This window comes from Dama dama, chromosome 26 (genome assembly GCF_033118175.1).
Source record: "Dama dama isolate Ldn47 chromosome 26, ASM3311817v1, whole genome shotgun sequence".
NCBI lineage: Eukaryota > Metazoa > Chordata > Mammalia > Artiodactyla > Cervidae > Dama > Dama dama.
In genome coordinates, this window is record NC_083706.1 from 39,093,319 (window position 1) to 39,109,593 (window position 16,275).

Consider the following 16,275-nt stretch of genomic DNA (forward strand, 5'->3'; position numbering starts at 1 on the left):
AATGAAAACTGAGGAGGTGTGATCAGTGGGGTGGGAGAAGAGCCAGGAAGGGGAACGAAAGCCACAGCGGGTGGTGTCACAGAAGACAGGGAAAGAGTTCCAAGGAGCCAGTGGGCAGTGGAACACATTTTGAATTCTGAGTGTCTTTTGGATTAGGCAAGACCAAGACGTTGGTGGCCTTGATGGAGTCATGGCAATGGATGCCAAACTGTCATAGTTTTGGAGGTGGATAGGAAGATGGAAATATAAATTTCTTGAAAGAAGCATGGCTTTGTAGGAAAGAAGGCAGTGAAAGAGGCAAGAAGAGTTAAGACAGGTTTGTTTTTTCAGATGAAGGGGACTGAGCATGTTGTGATATGTTCCAGACAGTTTTGCTTGCCAAAAAAGTGTAAAATTTGCAATGAACTAAGGTTTCTATAATTATGAACATGGAAATTAATCTGTCACCTCCATTTTAATGATTGAAGTAAGATATAAATTCTAACCTAACACAGTTATTGTATTTGTCAGAGTTGGAGGGGAAATGCATTTACTTTAAATTTTTTATTCAGTTTTTCCAGATTAAACCTGATATTTTGACTCGTGAAATACTTTGGGAGAAAAAGACCCAATCTAAACAGTTTTCCATGAACATCTCTGACGCCTCAGCATTCAGCTCAGATGTTTCCTTCCTGAGTTGGAATTAGAAGCAATGAGAACCAGACCCCTTGTCAGGTCATATTTCAGTCAGTTCCTTGTCATAGGAGATTTGTGGAAAAGAGAACATCTTTGCCTCACTGCCTGGTTAAACTAAAGATCCCGCTCTATCAAACTGATCCTGGGCCCTTTCTTTCAGTCCTTACATAGGTTTTTATTGGATGAGCCTGACCTGTGAGGTCAGGTCACCCTGAGCCCAACAAAAAAGCCCAGGTCAGTTTAGCCTGACCTGTGAGCAACAGCTGCTAAACTCAGACTTTTGCTGGGCTCAGGGTTCCCCCCATTTTTTCCCCCTTCTTGTCTTCCATTGTTATTTTTAGGAGGGAGAGTCACACTATTAACAGAGAGAGGAAGGAAAGTGACAAGGAGATACGGACTCTCTTTGCAGTGTGGTCATTCTCTGGGTCCTTGAGAAGCTCCTTTAGGGCAGGAGATCGTAGGGGAAGGACCCCTCTTAGATGTTCTGTGTAGCAGGGGATGGTAATGATTCTTGCAGTGGTTCTCCCTGGTCCTGCCTCTTCTGGCTAACCGCTTTCACTCCAACTCTGCTTCAGGGAATTCACAGAGGAGTCAATGTATTCCCACAAAGGAACTAACCAAGTGTCTCAGTTTGAGATGCCAAACTTTTCTTTTTTCTTTATTCCTTCCCTGCTTTCCTTCCTTTCTTGCTTCCTTCCCTCCTCTGTCCCTTCTTTGCTTCCTTCCTTCTTGGATTCGGATACATTCCTTATCCCTTGATAGGTAAAAGAGGTCAGTAAACAGGACTGAGAAATGACTAGCTTCCCCATCTTTTCCCTTTTGGGGAGTTTCATTTGCAATTCTTCCTCCTCACTTCTCCTCCCAACCCCCAACCCCAGTCTAGCTCAGAGTGCTCCCTGGTTATCTTTCTTTCTCTTCAATTTCAAAATTAGATGAATAAACACATCTATTCTTGGAGTACATTCCTTTCCCTCACTTTCCCTCTCCTCATTTAGAATCCTATGTTTTGACATAATTTATCATGGGTTGTCACCCTTGATGATTAAAAAAGGCACTAATGAGATGAAGCTTGTCAAGACTTGATCACAGGGTCTCTATGTTCTGTCTGATGGTAATAGGACACCTTCAGGAGACTTGAAGAAAGTGGGAAGTGTGAGAACAAATTATGGATTCTTGTGGATGAGGGCAGAGGTGAGGCGAGGAGATGCCAAATCAGAATTCCTTAAGGAAATCAAACAGCTCGAGAGCAGTTCTCTTCCTGATTGTGTGTCTAGTTCATCAAGCAATGGGGATGACTGCTAAAACTTAGAACAACCTAACCACATGAACAGACTCTTCAAAAATAGGTGTAGATTTTTCTTGCAGTGTTTGGGACTGGACTGTGATGATTGTGTAACTTACATGATATGAAAGACTAGCAGATTGATTCATTTTCCATAGATTTCATGTGAAACTCACAAGCAGACTCCGAAACAGACCACACGGAGTTTATGTGCTTCTCCAGTGGGACTTCTTGTATGAGGTCTATCTCTTCCTCTGAATCAGTGCAGCATAGCAGGCAAGTGGGCAGTGGGTCATTAGGAAACGAGTATACAAAAATAAGCAAATCATGAAATCCATCAGGTTTCTGCCACAAAAATTTATAGATTGTAAATTAATAATATTGTATACACACCGAACACCACCAAGTAGATCTTTTCTCCTGATCTGCATGCAACTATTTCATTCAGATGTTTAGATAATCAGATTACTTTTATATCCAGAACAACTTCTCTAATTCATGTAAGAGTTTATTTTAGTTCAAGACTTGTATTTAACTATAACTTGTGATTTATTATTTTTTTAAAAATGCCACTGTATGTGTGTCTGCTTAATATTGTTTTAGAGACTTGAAACTTCAGTACATCTTGAGGACACATTCTTCACAAACCTTCACAGAATGAACACATATCCACATTGTGTGAACATATAATGTACCTTAGATTACAATCCTAAATCCTAGTCATGTCAGAAAACTTAAGATATGAAATAAAAAAAAAAAAAACAGTTCAGTTAAGGCATTATTTTTGTCTTATATTCCTGTCATTTTCATCTCATATGGTACAAAAAGATTAATCATGGTATGTTGGCTGACCTATAGAACTGATAGAGCTAACCACATTCACTGTGAATGCGATTATGCATTTCAGAATTTTCATGAAGAAGCAGCTGCCAGAAGGAATGTGTGCTGGGGAGTGTTCATATTTTATGAAAACTATCTTGGTCCATTGCCTCCTTCCCTTGAATTAGCACTCAATTATCCTTAAGGAAGGGGCTGGAGGCTCGGCAGAGCTGGAAAGATAACCCCCAATCTCGTTAGCACAGCAGCAGCTGCCTGAGTTTGCTCACACCAAATTGCAGCAACTTGTTTCGTTTCATTTGTGCTGTCTTAGTTTGTAAAAGAAACAAATGTGTTTTACACTTTTGAAATGTCTTAGCACAGATTGAGGGCTCTGCAACAGCCTGAAAATTGGTAAAATCTCTCACTTATGAAACATCTTTCATTCCCCTTTGAGGTTGGACAGGCTGAAAACCGCACGTTCTTTTTTTCTTTTTTTTGGCAGTGAAAGTTCATCATTTTCAACATAACATTTTGAATTCAGAACAGAACTTCTGGATTAAAAAGAATGGTGGGGCTGAATCGGTGTCATAAATTCTGCAGTTTTTTTCTTTGCTAAACTAGTCTCTTTTAAAAATTACATATGGGGGTAGTATATTAGATCGTATTTCAGAATGTGCCTTTACTCTGTTTGAAGGGATCATTGTGGAAACATAGTCACAAAAGTTTCTCACCCCAGTAGTGTAAGTATAGAACCAGAATAAGGAAAATTGTCAGGTAATTAAAAATAGCATAGGAAAATACTGGGTCAAGAATACTGAAGCAAAAGGTTATAGGATGGGAAGATGGGGACCCTGAAAGCACACAGGTCACTAGAACTCATGTCAAAACAGCTACGTTATTTGAAGTTGATGGATGTAATGGGAATACATTGTCTATGTATGAAGCAGATTAACATGCTGTAATTTTAAAGCCACGTAAAGGTAAAGATAACATTGAAAAGACAAGGCTTTAAGTTCAAGATTCACATTCTTTTAAAAAGAAACTGATCTTATGTTTCTTCCTAAGGTATTGCATCAAGTATGTTAACTGAAGTTATTTCTAGGTGATTACAGCAGAAATTAAATTGAGTCCTAGGGAGGAAAAGATCCCAAGTTATTAATAAAACAGAGTCTGTTGTCAGCATAATTTTAGACCAACTGATATAATATTACCCAGGCAAGTGTGATGTTTTTAGTGCTTTATGCAATAATTTTGTGTGTGGAGGTCTTTGTAAATGTTAATGTGGGTTTATATTGACAAAAGGAGAGATACTGTTTATTGGATTTCTAGTTGAAGGCACTCCTTACTTTCAAGCTACAGGAATGAAAGTCAAGATCTCAGAGCTGTATTTGCACTCCCCTACTCCTTGCATCATTATTTATAATAGCCAGGATGTGGAAGCAACTTAAATGTCCATTGACAGTTGAATGGATAAACAAAAATAAGGTGTATATTTGCAACAGAATATCATTCAACCTTAAGGAAGAAGGACTCCCTATAAAATGTGACGACTTAGATGAACTAGGAGGATATGAAGCTAAATGAGATAAGCCAGTCACAGAGAGACAAACACTGCATGATTTCACTTACAGGAAGTATCTACAACAGTCTAACTTATAGAAGCAGTGAGTAGAATGGTGGTTCTGGGGCTGGTGTTGTTCAGTCACTAAGTTGTGCCTGACTCTTTGTGACCCCACAGACTGCAGCATGCCAGGCTTCCCTGTCCTTCACCATCTCCTGGAGTTTGCCCAAACTCATGTCCATTGAGTCTGTGATGCTGACTCTGGAGTTGGAGGGAGGGGGAAATGGCAGTTGCTGATCAAGGGATAAAAAGTTTAAGTTATGCAAGATGCACAAATTCTAGAGATCACTGTACATCTTTGTAACTAGAGTTAATACTGCATTGTGCTCTTAAAAGAATTGTTGAAAGGGTGGGTCTCATGTTAAATATTCTGACTCCAAAGAAAAAGTTTAGAGAGTCAATATTTCAGATTTGCTCCAGTTAGAAACTGACAATAATAAGTAGATTGAGTTTGGGGAGTGATGGGCGCTTGGTACCCCCTTTCAGAACCCCAGGACCTGTGTTTTCATTGCTGTCTGCTCTTTAGCTTTTTCAGTGTCCATTGAGGGCAGGTGACTTGCTATATTACAGAGCTAGTTCTCTATGGAGTCAGGTCTGGAATAGTGGTCTCCCAATTTCCTGACCAATAGCTTTCCATTAAGTTGTTACACAAAGATTTCAGGTACATTAACATTTTAGGATATCTGTGAATGGAGCAAAGTCATTTGATACAAAAAAAAAAACCCGACCTTTTCTGGGAGATAGAGGTTTTTTAGATTTTTTCATATTTATGCAATAATTGAAAACTGGGCATGTCAGACTTAGTTCCTGTGTGCTACTAACTTTCATTGGAAATATCCTCTAGGAATTTTTCTAAAAGAAATTTTGTGTTAGTTTATGAGGCCGTGTGTGTGGTTTTAGGCCTTAATTTTCCACAGAGGCTAGATTAAAAATACACAATTTTAAATTTAATATTTTTTTAAATTTAGGATATAGGCTTAATATTAGTAGAAAGCAATGTTTCACTTCTAACATGCAGACCAACAGCTGGAGAATTTTAGATTTAATGAAACCATCAAAAGTGAGCTATGACAAGATTGTGGAAAAAAATCTCATTTTTAATAAATTTATTTATTTTAAATTTAAGGATAGTTACAATATTGTGTTGGTTTCTGCCATAGGTCAACATGGATCAGTCATAGGTAAAAATCTCATTTTTATTACTACTCTTAATTTTTCCTACTCTAAAGACCTGGCAGTTCTTGATGAGTATAGTTTGAAAAGACAGCACAAGTGTTCTGCAGTTGGTATGAGATTGTGAGGAAATTATACCCTTTTCCCTCCGACCAGGTAGATCTGAGCCAGGAGATAGATTCCCTGTCAGATTAAGTGCTATGTAATTACAAAGTCATTTTCAAGGTAGGGGGCTGGGGGCAGTTGTCAGGTTTGGGGAGTTTTGAAACACATAAGCATGTGCCAGTAGTGTTAGATGGGAATTCAGTTTCAATTCTAGTTTTTGAGGAGGGAACTAGCATTGGCTTATCTTTCCTTCAAGTACCATGAATCCTTTGCTCAGCTTGGTGGGAAGAATTCTTTTGATCCTCTGACACATTGACTTAATGAAGCTTCAACATCATGGAATTTGTGAACCAAGGCTGGCAAATTTACCAAATGAATTCATGTCGAGTGTAATTGCCTTACCGACAGCTTCCCAAGTACGTCTTCTAAAACACCTTCTTTCCACACATGCTGTTGTAAGGGAAATGCTAGGCTGTGCCTCATTGGATAACTGGGAGTGTAGAGAGTAAGATAATTTAATAAAAAAATGGAGAACAAAATTTTTACTGTAAGAACTTCTGAAGCTCTGAACTGTGGCCACTGATTTGTATCTTGTGGTGGACAATCAGAGCCTTGACCACTAAAATATGGTCTGGTTGCGTTTTTGCATCCAAGGTTTCTCTGACACTATCTGTGTGTCCCTTTCAGTGTCAGGTCAATGTTGTGCTCATGTTGCTGTTTTTAATTTTTAATTTTATAAAATGTGTTGGTAGGAATGGATGGTGAAGAATTGAGTAATCTCTGTGGCTTTAGTCTTATTCTGGAAACCAAAGAATTATGTTGGATATTTGAAATAAATTTAAATACTTTGCAAGTTTTTAAAAACAAAATAACCTACGAAAAATGTGAAGGATAGAAGGGATGTTTCTAAAAAATGTTAACACATTAAAAAATCTATTGAAATTCCATAAAAAACAATCATTTACTTCTTTATGTTTTCTTCAACAGAATTTACACTAATTAGATCACAACATTTTGCAAGTTTACCATGCAGTAATTCAAGATGGAGTGATGAGCTGAACCAAAAAGATAAACAAATTAACTGTTAGGACTGATAGATAAATTAACCATAAAGATTCTATCTGGTTCTGGGCAATATACTTTACAAGGAGAAAAATTCCTCTTTGAAGCAGAAAAGCCAGAATGGTAAAGGGAAAAGAGCTATTTCCCATGAAGGATGTTTGAGGCACAAGACTGTTTACCATAGACAAGATTCTCGTTGGAGTAGAAATGTGTTGCCATATAGTACGTACACAGCAAATATTTGTTGAGTGCATGAATACCTATCTTCATAATGCTTGGGGATTGTCATGTGAAAGGAACTAGATAGGTTTGTCCCATAGATAGAATTAGGATCCAGTCTACTCAATAAAAGGGAGAACTTCCAACTGTATGAAGAGGGACCAGCATCCTTTGGGTGAGTTTGCTGAGTAGTACAGACTGCCTGGCCCTTTGCTGTGGTTGCCATGGAGAGGATTCAAGAAGTGCACGGAAGATGGGGTCCGGGGAGTTTGCTGGCTTTTTCTTTTTCCTTTTGATTATGACATGCTGTAAAGTGATCTTCTGTGTTTGTTTGTTTTTCTTGGATTCCTACCCAGTTTCCTCATTCTGTTTTGGCAAATGTTGAGGTTTTATAATACCAGTGCCTTTGGATTTATTGAAACAGAAAAAAACAGAATGAAAAAGCCATGCGTGAGATGAGGCAGGCCTGGGTGGCCCTCACTAGCTCCTCTCTCCAGCAGTCCCCAGTATTTTGGGCGCCAGTATCTGGTTTTGTAAAAGACAGTTTTTCCATGGGCTAGGGTTGGGGGTGGTGCGGTACAGTGGGGGATGGTTTCGGAATGATTCAAGCATGTTACATTTATTGTGCACTTTATTTCTATTATTTCTCCATCAGCTCCATCTCAGATCATCAGGCAGTAGATCCTGGAGGTTGGGGACCCCTGTCCTATACGTTGTATGTGTGGCAAGAGGAGCTGATGTTTCCACTCCATTTTAGTGTTTAGAATTGTTTTTATAAACTCTGGTGGAGTTTAAAATTCCAATTACATTTTAAAAGCTGCTTACTTTCCTGTATTAGGTAGGTAAGAACCACCTTGAAAAGTCGTTAATTTTAAATCCCCTGATACGGGTTTGACTGTGTCTCCCTTGAAATTCATTTGATGAAATCTTAACTCCTAATACCTCTAAATGTGATCTTCCTTGAGATACGGTCTTTATAGAGGTAATCAAGTTAAAATGAGCTCATTAGATCCAAATACAACAGTGCATGCTCAGTGTCTGACTCCTTGCGACCCCTTGGACTGTAGCCTGCTAGACTCCTCTGTCCATAGGATTCCCCAGGCGAGAGTACTGGAGTGGGTTGCCATTTCCTCTTCCAGGGGATCTCCCCTACCCAGGGATCAAACCCACGTCTCTTGCAGCTCCTGCACTAGCAGGAGCTCATTAGGGTGGGCGCTGATCCGAAATGACTGGGGTCCTTATGAAAAGAGAAATCCGGATACAGACACACATACAGTGAGGACACCAGATGAATGTGATGATGGACGTCTACAAGCCAAGGAGAAAAGGCTGGAATGGGTCCTTTCCTCACTGGCCACAGAAGGAGCCAATCCTGTGCACACCTTGGTCTTGGACTTCTAGCCTCCAGAATCATCAGACACTAAATCTCTGTTGTTTAAGCCATTGAGTTTGTGCTTCTTGGTTAGCTACTTGTGCTGGCAAAGTAGTGTACTCCCTAAAAGACAGTACTTTACATCTCTACCGGGTCCCCAACAGGGGAACATATTTGGTGGATAAGAGAAAACAGTTGCTTCATATGAAATATTTATTTTCCTCACATACACCTGGCTTTAATTTTTCTCACAGTCCCGTTTATGTTAACACAACTCATTGCGACTTTTGTCGCTTTCATTAAACAGTTGGGAAAAGAGCTACCAGCAAAGCGTGAAGATCCCACATTATACTCTGTGCTGTGTTCTGTAAACTAGGCACATAATTTTCGCACTTATGAGATACTTTCCATGCCGCGCACACACCTCTTGTCACACATCTGACACTGTCCGTGCTCAGGTTTCCATTTACATTTATATGTGAACAGTTATTTGGGCCGGCTGATAAACACACAGTGGAGGGAAGGAAGTAATTTACCTGAAGCATTTAGTCCTTTGCAACTTTTATTATTCCTGGCTGATCCACCCCACCGGAGTAAAAGCAGGAGAAAAATGTCCCTTTTCAGCAGAGACTTTATTCAGGACATGGCTGGGTCACGTGCAGTGACTGCACTCCTGGGAACGGTTGTCAAGCCGGGCGATGTTGTGTGTAAGCAGTGCCTGGGGGATGTGATTCTCCAGCAGTCTCTCCCCCCGCCACCATCTGTTGTGCAATGTATCTCCCACAAAATCGTATTCAAGCATGGAACTGAAATTTGTCTTATTACCAGTATTTTACTATGAGTGAGACACTTGCTGGACATGTCAAAGTCACAGCAGACGATCTTTGAAATTCAGATCACCTACTAGTCCTTTAAATCAGACCTTCTCACACTGTCCTGGAGCCACAGTCTTATGATAGGGCGGCTGAACCAGTCATTTGGGGGAGTGTCTGACCTTCATTTTCCTCGTTGCCACTAAAGGTTTGATCAGGATTTGGGGTTGGGCCCAGGGGCATAGCCTGGGATTGGGTGTTCGTTCTACTGAGGGGAGATGAGGAAGAAAGAATCAGTGGGGTCCGTAAAAGTCAGAGGTCTTCATAGGAAATTAGGCCTGGCTCTGGAGTGATCAGATAGTATCAGATGGAAAGTGCAAGTGAGGAAGGTGAGAGAAGAGACTGAGGATTGATTAAAGTCAAAGCTGGTCAGAGGTACCCAGGCAGCGTTGCTAAGTTGCAGTTGCTAAGTTGTGTCCGACTCTTTGTGACCCCACAGACTGTAGCCCACCATGCTCCTCTGTCCATGGGATTTCCCAGGCAAGAATACAGGAGTGGGTTGCCATTTCCACCTCCAAGGATCTTCCCAACCCAGGAATTAAACCTGTGCCTCCTGCTTGGCAGGGGAATTCTTTACCACTGAGCCACCAGGGAAATCCACCCAGAGAGAGTGAGGGGCAATCACCCTGACCTCAGTGAGGTTTTCCACGATGAGAATGGACTCCTCTGAAGACTAGAATTGGGCCAGACAGTTCTCAGCTTTTCTGCTGCTTAAATTATTTATTTAGGAGGAACAGAGACTCCCTGAAGTTGCTTGGAGTAGTGCAGTCTCATTATAAGGCTCTGGGACAGGAATCACTTCAGTTGCCTAGACCTCTGGGGACAGTCATACAAATGTCATTTGGGAAAAGGATGGTTATCATCAGGGCTCTAAGACAGCTGGGATTTCTGATTCTCTTCCTGCCTCCCCAGCTCACCAGACTTTAAATAAATGTCTATTTTCCTTCCTGTTCAAGTTCTTATTGAATAAGTAAGCTTTCTTATTTAATAAATCCTGGAATGCGAAGTCAAGTGAGCCTTAGGAAGCATCACTATGAACAGAGTTAGTGGAGGTGATGGAATTCCAGTTGAGCTATTTCAAATCCTAAAAGATGATGCTGTGAAAGTGCTGCCCTCAATATGCCAGCAAATGTGGAAACCTCAGTAGTGGCCACAGGATTGGAAAAGATCAGTTTTCATTCTAATCCCAAAGAAAGGCAATGTCAAAGAATGTTCAAACTACCACACAATTGCATTCATCTCACACACTAGCAAAGTAATGTTCAAAATTCTCCAAGCCAGGCTTCAACAGTATGTGAACTGTGAACTTCCAGATGTTCAAGCTGGATTCAGAAAAGGCAAAGGAACCAGAGATCAAATTGCCAACATCCATGGGGTCATCGAAAAAGCAAGAGAGTTCTAGAAAAAATCCAGTTCTGCTTTATTGACTATGCCAAAGCCTTTGATTGTGTGGGTCACAACAAACTGTGGAAAATTCTTCGAGAGATGGGAATACCAGACCACCTGACCTGCATCCTGAGAAATCTGTATGCAGGTCAGGAAGCAACAGTTAGAACTGGACATGGAACAACAGACTGATCCCAAATTGGGAAAGGAGTATGTCAAGGCTGTATATTGTCACCCAGCTTATTTAACTTATATGCAGAGTACATCATGTGAGATGCCAGTCTGGATGAAGCACAAGCAGGAATCAAGATTGCCGGGAGAAATATCAATAACCTCAGATATGTAGCTGACACCACCCTTATGGCAGAAAGCAAAGAACCAAAGAGCCTCTTGATGAAAGTGAAAGAAGAGAGTGCAAAAGCTGGCTTAAAGGTCAACATTCAGAAAACTAAGATCATGACATCCATTCCCATCACTTCATGGCAAATAGATGGGAAAACAATGGAAGCAGTGAGAGACTTTATTTCTTTGGGCTTCAAAATCACTGCAGATGGTGACTTCAGCCATGGAATTAAAAGACACTTGCTCCTTGGAAGAAAAGCTATGACCAACCTAGACAGCATATTAAAAAGCACAGACATTACTTTGCCAACAAAGGTCCATCTAGTCAAAGCTATAGTTTTACCAGTGGTCACGTATGGATGTGAGAGTTGGACTATAAAAGTTGAGTGCCGAAGAATTGATGCTTTTGGACTGTGGTGTTGGAGAAGACTCTTGAGAGTCCCTTGGACTTCGAGGAGATCCAACCAGTCCTCCTAAAGGAAATCAGTCCTGAGTATTCATTGGAAGGACTGATGCTGAAGCTGAAACTCCAATACTTTGGCCACCTGATGCGAAGAACTGACTCACTGGCAAAGACTCTGATGCTGGGAAAGATTGAAAAAGGAGGAGAAGGGGACAACAGAGGACCAGATGATAGGATGGCATCACCAAGTCAATGGACATGAGTTTGAGCAGGCTCAGGGAATTGGTGATGGACAGGGAAGCCTGACATGCTGCAGTCCGTGGGGTCACAAAGAGTTGGACACAACTGAGTGACTGAACTGAACGGAAAAAAAAAAAAAATGCGTGGTGCCATTGATGCAGTTCACGTCTGTCTGATTCTATTTTCCCTTATCTGTGTTGGCTTCAATTGCCCCCACCAATTGCAGATCTATCATTGTAGGTCTCAAGTTCACACTCCCACAAAGCAAGGTGGTGTTGGTTTAGTTGGCTGGACTATCATCTAGTTGCTGTCCAGCACGCAGGCGGGCTGATCTTGGGTCAAGCACCCAGCTCCGGCTGTTATGGGGTGGTCACCTGGTATCTGTGTGGTGCTTGTGACAGGGGCTGTAGGTTGCACCATCCTGACCTGGCCACCCAAACAGAAGCAGCACCATCAGTCCTGGTGTGCATCAGTGCCAGACTAATGCAATTCCCCAAACCTTGTTTTTACTTGAATCTCCTCTGGTTAGAAAATCCTTGTTTTCATTACTACTTCCCAGGGATCAAGTTTGCACTTTCTCATTTGGAGTGAAAATTCTTAGTAATCTGACCTCAGACTACTCTCCTAACCTCCCCTTCCATAATTATTCTATTCTGACCTTCCCTGCTATCTTGAATTGCTCTCCGAATTTATTTCCCTAATAATTCTACTCTTCAGCCTCTTTTTTTTTGAGAAACGTGGTAGGCACAGTGCTAGAGATTGGCCTCAGAAAAACTCTGGAGAACAGAGAAACCGCTGTGTGATATTGGATAAGTCACTGGTTGTCTCTGGGCCATTGTCTCATTTACAAAATATACTAAGTTACATCTTGTCATCTAAGTTTCTTTCTTCCTCTTAGATCCTGTGGAGCGCTGAGCCAGTGCCTGGACTCAATCTTATCTCTCTTTTTCTTTTCTGAAGTCACTGCATTTGAAATCTCAGCTTTTCTTTGAAAATTCATTATGATGATATTTTATAGAGTCACTTGCTCTATTACCTGCCCCCTTGCCCCTGAGCCCCCTGTAGTGGCTGTGCAGTGCAGGGGAGCCCCGTGAACCTGTAGCTTTGCTTCCCTGTTGAGCGTCCTGAGCTTCTTATTAAACACCTTCTTTGAGCCCCAGGCACTGGGAGACCAGTCTAACCCACAGTCACGGCCTAACACCTTCCTGGCCAGTTAGATATTTGGGCGCTGGCCTGGTCACACATGCAGGGATTATTCTGTACTCCTAACAGCTCTTCTCTTCCACGGGCATACTTGAGTCCCTCATTTTTTCCTCCTGATTCCCTGTTCAGTGACCACTGGTCATGTCACCTGTTGTCTGGGCTCAGTGGCCTGATATTCCATTAAATGTTTTTCAAGTGAATTAACTAACACAAGAAAAGGAAAAAATGAATGCAAAGAAAGTAAAGAAAATAAACTTAAGAGACACAGGGGGAGATGGAAGGGGTAAGGAAGAAGAGGAGGGAAAAAGTAGAGAAGAGGGAGAGGTGGAGAGGCCAGAAGAAAGGAAGGTGGCAGAAGAGGCAGGAGAGAAGGAAAATTGTGAGACTAGATCTTTGCCTAAATTACACACTTTTCTCACCCAGCGCTCCACAGCTGCAGAGCCTGTTCATATTTATCCACTGAGTGACTATCCATCTGGTCTTCTCTCCTTTATTTCTCCTGGCGATTGCTCTACAGGATGGGGGCATCAGACCACAAGAAGCAGATTAAAATATGTTTCAAAGAAAAAGACATGATCAGAAAAGGAGCTGCTAGTATCTGCAGAGATGAAGAAGTGCTTGATGAAGGAGATGGCATTGGGTGAGCCCAGCGAGATCAGCAGGCTGTGTTAGGCAAAGAAGGAGGCATCTAGGTTGAGAGCAGCCTACAAAAAGGTGTGTGTGTGTGTGTGCGTGTGTGCGTGTGTGTGTGTGTGTGTGCACGCGCATGCTCAGTCATGTCCAACTCTTTGTGACCCCGTGGACTGTATCCTGCCAGGCTCCTCTGTCCATGGAATGTTCCAGGAAAGAACTACTGGAGTAGGTTGCCATTAACGACTCCAGGGAATCTCCCTGACTCAGGGATCAAACCCACGTCTCTTGCATCTCCTGCATTGGCAGGTAAATTCTTTACTACTGGGCAAATAGGTGAGCTGATGTGAATGAAGGAACTGCCGTTACAGACAACACCATGGTCTCAGAATCTCAGAAACACTATTTGAGTCAAAGCCAGACACAAAAGAGCCGTTCTCATGACCCCATTTTGTAAGGATGCAAGCCTGCTCAGTCGCTTCAGCTGTGTCTGACTCTGCAACCGTAGGGACTGCAGCCCGCCAGGCTCCTCTGTCCACGGGATTCTCCAGGCAAGAATACTGGAGTGGGTTGCCATGCCCTCCTCCAGGGGATCTTCACGACCGAGGTGTCTTCTGTGTCTCACGCATTGAAGGTGGATTCTTTACCTCCTGGGCCACCTGGAAAGCCCTTTATAAAGGTGAAGAACAGGCAAAACTAATGTATGATTTTAGAAGCTGTAAAGTGATTACCTGGAATTGAGGGTAATATTCCACGGGACAAGGAGTACTAAAAAACTTGCCGTGATGTTGTAAATTTGCTACGTGTTGATTTGAATAGTGAGGAAATGGGAACATACATATGTAAAAATTCATCATTCTGCACACTTAAGGTTTTTGCATTTCACTATATCTGAAATATATGCAATTAAAAAATACTAAGTAGAAGAAAGTTTACACATACAATTGTACATTTAAAATACCAACAGAAAGTCTATTAGATAACTAGCACTGATTTTAAAATCTATATTTCTGGTTTTTTGAAGCTTGTTGAAATTTAAAATTAGACTGCATTAGTGCCATGCAAATACATTATAGTTCTGATTTGAAGGTTAGATTTAATAAATGAGTACCTTTAAATATTTATCAACTTAAAAATAGATCACTGGTAATGTTTGTCTCATGCCTTTTGGGCACCTGTTTTCTGTGACTTGGGGAAAAGTGCTCATTTTTATTTATACCAACAACTAGTAAAATTGAAAAAACTTGTTATTTTTATTTATTTGAGGAGCAAAATATCTATTATTTCATTCATGACTGTGAACTTGTTTTTATAAACACCCTGCAGAAATAGTTGAGGAATTTGCTGTGCATGCTCTACTAGCAAAATCCAAATATTAATAAATGTTTAGTTCTTTGAAATATGCCTGGGGTGTGTGTCAGTGTAAACATACTTTACTTAACAGAGTGATGTGAAAATATTGGCTGGAAAGATTCATAGTTTTAGTGAGCTGAAAGTGTATGTGTAAGTATTTTTTTAATAAATAAATTATATTAGGCACAGTTTGAAATATACCAAAGACATAAACAGTTTCTTCACTGGAACTCTGCAGCTCTAGACCAAGGTCATGACTTTAATCTTGGCTTTTCTGTTGGTAAGAGAAAATGCTGCAGACGTCCCAGGGGACTAAATAACCCAATGCATTTCCCCTTTTCCCTTGGCTATTAGGAAGTTCAGATATAAATGCATGTTCACTTAAGTATGTAATTCAAGTATATGGTGAGTTTCTTTTTTTTTTTTCATTTTAGATTCCCAATTTTGTATATTTCTTTTAAATAAGGATGGGGGAAGAAGTTACTTACGCATAATTTGAAAGCACATCTCCCATTTAACCGTGTTTTTACAGAGTTTCAACGTCCCTGTGTGCTCATTGCTTCATGCTTGTCCGACTCTTTGCGACCCTTATAGACTGTAGCCCACCACACTCCTCTGTCCATGAGATTTTCCCAGCAAGAATCCTGGAGTGGGTTGCCATGCCCTCCTCCAGGGGATCTTCCCAACCCAGGGATCGAACCTGCGTCTCTTTACATCTCCTGCATTGGTGAGCCATCAGGGAAGCCCCAATGTCCCTGGAGGATGAAGTAATTTAAAAAACATTGGTGAGGGATTTCCCTACTGTACAGTGGTTAAGACTCTGCTTCCAGTGCAGGGGGCCTGGGTTCACTCCTTGGATGGAGAACTAAGATCTCACATGCCTTGTGACCAAAAAAATTAAAAAAAAAAAAAAGAAAACCTCATTGTTGAGCCATGGAAATGTACCATGGGAAAACAAGGATTCATATTCAAAGAGATGAATCCCTTGGTAGACATGTGTTGCTTAAATGACTTACTGAAAAATGGGATCCCACCTCCTAGTACCTGCCTCCATGTGTAGCCTCGTGAGATGTGAATGCCATGGCAAGCTAAAAACACAGGGTCTGGCATATGCTAGGTGCTCAATAAATGCTTCTCCCCACCCCCCTGCTTTCCTGCTTTTCCAAGGATTCCATGGCCACTGTGATTCCTCTATTAGCTATACACAGTTTAGCTATGTATACATACATACATACGTAGTAGCTTTGGGGGCTTCCCTGTAGCTCAGATGGTAAAGAATCTGCCTGCAATCTAGGAGACCTGGGTTCGATCCCCAGGCCAGGAAGATCCCCTGGAGAAGGGAAACAACTACCGGCTACCCACTCCAGTATTCTTGCCCGGAGAATCCCATGGACAGAGAAGCCTGGCAGACTACAGTCCTTAGGGTAGCAAAGAGCTGGACATGAATGAGTGACCAACACCACTCTACTACCGTAGCTTTTAGCTTTAATAGTTCTATTCACTTACCACATGGTAATT